Raw genomic sequence first — 7,228 nt, forward strand, 5'->3', positions numbered from 1 at the left:
TTCAAGTATTTAACATTGTCAAAGACTCTGAGAATCCAAATATGTCTGAGGTATTACCTTTATCCTCCTGCTTACTCACCTCTTCCAAAGACTCGGCATAGTTACTGACACAGGATTTTCCTTCGTAGGAATGTGCTGACTCTTTCCTAAAAGCCCGTGTCTACCCACAGGCTGGGAAGTCTTACTTGTTACCGTAGCCTCTGCCGTCTTAGCAGGGATAGAGATGAGACTTGTCAGGCTGTAACTTTCAGGATTCCCTCAAGAGCCCTTTTTGTGGATGAGGGTGACGCGGGCAGCGGGCTGCCAGTCATCTGGCACGGGGACTGTTGGTAATGGGAGTTACCCACCTGCCCTTCGCTGGTTTGCTTCCTTCAGACCTCCTGGGTGAAGGCCATCCAGTCCTGGTAGCTTGTTAACATCTTGTTCATCTGCTTGATCTGCTGGCTCTTGCACATTTACGTAGGTCAGATGAGCTATGCCAGGGGAAGCAAGCTGTTTGTTATGGCTGAGGGTTGACCAACATTTAAAATCAGAATAATACATTGTCGGGCTGTGCTACAGGTGAAAGCGGTTTAAGAAAAGATAAACTGCTGCTATTTGTTCTCCTTGCTGGCATCTGTATTGTTAGGTTTCTGGATGAAGAGATGCCATACCCGTGACGCACAGCTCTTACCACAAGGGTTGACCTATTTTAACTACGGTAGCAGGCTTTGCAGTGATTGCTTTAAATACTTGGTTTTGGCTGGACACAGATTGGAAAGCAGAGGAAGAGTTGGTCAAATCTCCTTGTGAAAAAGACAAGGCCTTACGCTTGGAAGAAGTAGCCTTCTGCAGGATAGGGGATAAACCAGTGGCTGACTGTTCTGTTAAGGACTGGGAGGTCTGTGGGCAGTCAGAGGTAGGGGAGCGAGCAGTCGGGTGCTGCTTTCTCTGCTTTGTTAGGCAGGCTGAGTGTTTTAGAACAGTACAAAATCTGTTCTTGATACAAATTTCCTCACTGGACGCATCTGTGCCTGAAGCATCGCTGCCGGGGAAGTACATTTGTCTCGGAGAGCAACATAGGTGAACCTGAAGTTGATGTTTTGCCAGGATCATGAAAGCAGATGGAGGCCCATAGCAATGTAGCAGCTTTTCATGCCCTTGGATATTTTTGTTGCTGGTATTTGGACATCATACAGAAAAGCGCATTGTGACTGGCAGCCCTTGCGTAGTGCCTGGTCTAAGAGGTGCTTATTTCTAGCCTGCTGCCTTTCTTTCTGGACAGCTTTTGGGGCTGTGCACGCTACACAAGCATCTGAGTTTTTCCGTCTCTTTTCATTGCCTTGAGTCCTGTACTTACAGTCATTTATTAGGTCTGCATGTGTTTAGATCTGCCCACAACACAAAGCTCTTACTGCTAGTGTATTAAAGATTAGGTAGGAGTTTGCTGGGCCTTGTAAGCGCGAGAGCTGCCCTTCATGCAGGAAAAGAAATGGTGCTTAAGCTTGATTTTGGAATGAGCCAGTTAGAGCACTAGAAGCCATCATCTGAAACGTGGTTGTTGATTCCATACTTACATGTATAAAAACCTCAAAGCTCTAAGAGTTTCTGACTGAACCTCAAAACCAGACCCCTTGCCATCCACAGAGGGGTGTAAGCATACTGGAACGAAGGCACAGCCAGTACGTTAAGAACCTTTGGAAATACTTCACAGTAACTGAATCCATGTTACATAGCAGCTTCAGGAGTTCCCTTTTTGGAGAGTTGATTTATTGTTAGCTACTCTCTGTTTATTTCATCTTTCCTGTTTTTTTTTTTTTAATACCGTCATTAATTTGCTTGGGAAAAGGTAGTGGATTGTTAACTTCAGACTGTTGTCTCCTGCTTGGATGGGATAACTCGCAAGGTACCAGGTTTAGACATGGATTTAACAAGCTCAACTAAAAGTTGAATTGCTTAAAGGCATGCGGATTTGCCTAGAAATACAAATACTGTCAAATTCCTAGAACCTCGTAGCTTGGTCTGTGAGACTGTGATGTCGATGAGTGGTCCCATGGCTGCCTCCAACACACAATGGTGTATTTGGAAAGTTGCATTTCCCAGTATTCCCTCTTTTCCTTGGTTAGAAATAACAGTGGATGAACAGTGACCAGGAGCCTCTCCTGTTCTACCAAATCTGAGCCAAACTACTGTATTATCCCCCTGTCAGATTGTGAAGCGGAGTAGAATTGAGCTTAGTTTAGCTTTTGGCATTTTGGGTTCATACAAAAGTTAAATGTTACATGGAAGCCAGCAAGCCTGAACAGAACAGATGGAAAAATTAATGAAGCTGTTGCTCTGCTCTGAATTTAATGTAAAATCTTGTTTAAAATAGCAGATTGTGCCTAATAGTGTAAGCTTTGGTCTGAAGAAATGACTGCAGTGCTAAAAGATATAAATCAATGTCTGTAAATTGATTTTTGGCAAAAGGGAAGCAAAAGAATCACTGCACACTTGAACAGCAGAGGCTGTCCCCAGCACCTGCAGGTTGTCCAACGCATGTGTCTCTCCGTCCTCTTCTGTGGCTGCCTGGAGGTCCCCAGCTGTGTGGTGCTCTTGCTGTGAAGCGGGGTAAGAGTTTGCTTGGAAGCTAACGTGTATGGAACATGCAAGAGGCTGCCCTTTGCCTCTCTCAGGGAGAAATACAGGGGTTGTGCCACCGTCTACAGTCAGCTCAACACATTGGAACTCTGCACCTTCAGGGGGTGTTTCTCTGGCTAGAGGATGGCCAAAGACAATTCTTACTAGAAAAAGAGCCTGTGTCTCACCAAGCCCGGGCACGGCAGCCCTGTAATTTTCTCCTCTTTTCCCTAATACCAGGAACAGACAACTGCTCAAAGGATTAGCCACGTTCAAAGCTTACATATCAATTACGCTGTCAGGGTAACTTGGAACCGTAATGGTTGTTGAAGTGGGGTCCAAATAACGTGGAGACGGCCCCTGAGGTCTCTGAACGTGCACTTCCTTCTGGGTTAGAACTCACTTCTGCGTGGTTGCCAACTTTTGAACCTTGTGCGAGATGCCAGTGGCTCGCGGGCCACAGTTCGTAGTCTACGGGTAGCATGTGGAACTGTATTGCTTTTATAGGGTTATTAATAGAAAGTTGAGCAAGGGAGCATAGCTGTGTGCGAAAAATTGAAGCTAGGCAGAGGTGCAGAAAGGTTGAGGTGACACTAGATTGGTATGAAGTAGCCCATGTAATTAATAAAGTTCCAAAGAAGAGGAGATTACATTTCTAGGACTCAACTGTGAGCTCCTTTTCAGCTGCACACTAGGGGCTGGTACATATTTCACTGTTTTCTATAGCAGCACAGATGTGTTTGAGCCTTGGCTCTGAATTGATGTGAACCTTTTAAGATCCTATCCTGTCTGACCTGAAGAGCATGCTACCATGGGCGAGGGATTTTTTTTTTTCCCTTTTTTTTTTCCTGCTAGATACACCAGCATTACAGGATGGCTTGAATTACTAACTGAAATGTGGACAGTTTAAACTGAGCTATCCCAATCTGCAGACATGTCACACCTGGCTAATGAAGTAGAGTTGTAAGTGGTTTGTAGCACTGCTGATCTTTATTCATCCTGGAGCAAGTGTTATTTTTGTTAGCACTGCTTTTTAGAAGGACTTGTACTGAATTTTTCCAGAAAACTCACAGGAAGTTTGTAAGTGTTTATAGGAAGTTTATAGGTGGGCAAACCTGCTGCATTTTTCTGGTGTGCCATGAAACAGCTCGAAGAGTAGTGAATGACCCTCAGATCTCTTCTTGTTAACCACAGTCACCATCTGCATGGAAGCCCAGCTGCTGAGCCCCCTCCTGTTTGTCCAAGAGCAGCTGGGAAGGACGAGCAGCACAGAGAGGCACTGCCAGCCATCCAGGCTGGCACTCAGAGGGCCGAGTTGGGACTATTAGTTCCTGAGGAGCTCGTGGTTTCAAGCAATGCAGCCAGTCTAGTTAGGATCAAAATGTGACCCTCCTGTACAAGCTGCCATAATACATCCTCCCACTCTAGGTATTTACACGCTGCACTGAGGGTGAAAAATAGCCCAGATGGATCTAGCCCTGTGGCGTGAGCAGCACTACAGCAGGAGAGGATGTAGCTTCTCATGACTTGCTCCCACTCCCCTGCAGGAGGAGGAGGTAGACTGAGAAGACGCCCTTTAAATTATGGCACCGAGCCAAACAATGGAACCGCACTCCATTTTTATCCCTGTGAAAGCAGAAAATGCGAGAGCTAACTTCTTACAGAACTGAACGTATATTTTGTCCTTTAGAAAATGAGGATTTTATCACAGGCTTGTTGAAGGTAAAACCGTTTGCAAGAAGATACGGTGTTTTTTTTTTCACTGGAGCAAAGACAGGTCTGGAAAGAGAGATGCCATCAGAGCTAATCCCCCACAGCTGTACGTGTGTAACAGAGGCTTTGCTCAGGCGGGGTCAACTTTGTGCTGCTTCCTCTGCGACTGAGCTGTCAGCCACAAAAGATATTTTAACATCTATGGCAGAACTAATACTTTCCTCACAAAAACGTAAGATGAAATTTGCGCTGTGTCACGGGAGAAAAAGCAGCAGAGATCAAAGGTATATGACAACATCTGGGGTTCTCTGCAATAGCAAAGAACTTTGAAGTGAAATGCCCAGGTGAGGGGAGGAAGTTGGCCAGGTGGAATGCAGTACCTTGGTAGTCCCCGCCAATCTAATTGGAGCAGAAAAATCCTTGCCAGCTTCTGAACAGGAAGCTAACTTCACCCCAAATCCTAGCAAGACACCCTGGAGCTTTCAGTTGATTACGAGCACCAGTTTGGCATCCTAGAGCAAGCAGTGGCTAGTGGCTGTGTCCAAGGAAAGCAAAAATGCCCCAGAAGCAAAGCTGTGCCATGGATAGGTGGAGGAGCAGACCACTGCAGCCTTTGCAGAATAGGTTGTCCAGTACGGTCATGGCAAACAGATCTGTACTCAATTCTGTTTTCTTATTTTTGACCCTTCAAAGGTGAATCGAGCCAAGTACGCTGTGGTTGCTATTTTTATAATTTGGCTGACTAAGATGAAAAAGATGGTTGTGCTGAAATTTTAGTGCATAAACATTCTGCTGTTACTTCCTTTCCTTTTGGGAATAACTGAAATTGCTTTACTTTGTGCTTATCAGATGTGTTAGTTCCATGCTGACAGGATGCTTTTGAGCACAGATGCACAAACGGATGGCTGTGCCTTCCAGACTGATGTGATTGTTTAAGTGACTTAATAACCTAATAACCTCTTACTGGCTATGGGACATGATTGAATTTTCCTTGAGGAAGCAAGAATAAAACCCTGATAGATAACGGTAGAAAATGAGACAGATTTGGTAATTGCATGTGATCTACCGAGACTGCAGGATGAAGTCCCATGACTGTGTCTGTTACTTTTCACAGGATCACAGAAAGGATGATGTTGGAAGGGACCTCTGGAGATCATCTTGTCCAACCCCCACCCTGTTCAAGCAGGTCCACCTAGAGCTGGTTGCCCAGGACCCTGTCTAGATGGCTTTTTTTGACTTAAAACAGAGTTGAAACTTTACAGATTTAAAGATAGGTCCTTGCACAGGCTACTTGTTACCCAGCATAATTGTAGCCCAAATGGGACTAGTCCCATAAACTGCAGGAGATGGACTGAGAGCTCTCTGCTCCCTGTGTCAGTTTCTGTCTTTGTGGCACTGTGCAAAACTACGTGTATAAACACGCAGAGAATATTTTATGAGAGATGATTTTAACTGAAAAGATAACACGTGGGCAGAACACTTTCAAAGGCTAAATCCATCTTAATCAGTAGACTGAATGCAGATTAAACAAAAATCTGAACTGTTCCCTGTGCGTAAGTATCTGAAATCCATGAAGTGACAGGTCCTTCTAGTAGGCCAGTTGCATCTGAATGAAAAATATCCTTTGTTCTGGTTAAGTAACGTGTATAAATATGTGTGGATTTTTTTTTGAGATGATATATTTGGTAATGTATGGCATAATGCCACTCTAAGCAGAGCTTGGAATAACTTGGAATTAAGCTGAGCAGAATAAATAGGACATCTGTTTTAGTCAGATTTCTGCAATGTGTTAATCTCAGACACAACTGTTTTATTTGCTAATAGAAATATATATTAAAAAGATGTATTACTTGAATTACTGCCTTGCACATGGCAATTGACAGTTCTCATGTCCCTACAAGAAACAAAGAACACTTTTACAGCTTCTGCCTCCAATCTCACAAAGAAATGCAATAATTTGCTTTTGCAAATGTGATCCCAGTGGAAGAAGTGGTTCCTTTGCTGTGTGTGGATCAAACGCAATTGCTAATCCCCTGCAGGATCAGAGCTTTGGTTAAAGAAAGATGTTATCTTCTGAGACGAGTATCAGTATTTAATGTTAACAGGTAAGCCCTGTCACACTTTGGCTGCAATTCTGTGGTCTTGTAGGATTGCAGGAGCAGGCCGGCTACAGAGAAAACAGTAGGATGGGATTCGCAGCTTCCCAGCGAGTGGGAATATTTTAATTGCTGGCATTCCCTTTGGCAAACCTCGAGAGGGCAGTAGATGCATGAAAACACAGTGCGGTTTCATTTCTTTCCTTTTTTCAGTTTAAATTTTCATGATAAAAATAATGACAACCCTCTAAACAACCTGTCATAAGCATTTTTGATGTTTCAAGAGGTAATCTAGAAAGAAGAGCTACAAAACCAGATTTAAAATATTTTAAGGGAATAAGCTGAAGCTCCCCTAAGTGTAACAAAGCATCTTCTTTTAAAAAGGTGAACTTGGAAGATAAAATGTGCACAAATAAACACAAGAGAGGGAATTCAGCAGAATTATCACCTTTTGATCCTCATCTTCTAAAAAGAATACAAGATAAGCAAAAGCTAAATACACAAGCACTGATTTGCAGGCATCTGTTTTGTTGTTTTCTTTTTTAATCTGTAAAAAGAGAAAAGCAAGGTGTGATTGACTAAAGGAAATGAGATGTGTTGTATCTTTGTGGCTGGACAAAGACTTGCCCAAAATGTTTACCCAGCTGGAACTCATGTAAGAAGACAATTATCTTGGAAGTGTAAAATGTCCAGAAGAAAACTTGTTAAGTTAGGATTTTTAGCGTTGAATGAATGTTTCTGGTAACTCCAGGTTCATTTACTAACTGGGGGACAAACCCTCCCCCTGCCATGGAATATACAAGGAATTATTAATTTAGAGA

This window comes from Egretta garzetta, unplaced genomic scaffold (assembly GCF_000687185.1).
Source record: "Egretta garzetta isolate BGI_Z169 unplaced genomic scaffold, ASM68718v1 scaffold79, whole genome shotgun sequence".
Classification (NCBI taxonomy): domain Eukaryota; kingdom Metazoa; phylum Chordata; class Aves; order Pelecaniformes; family Ardeidae; genus Egretta; species Egretta garzetta.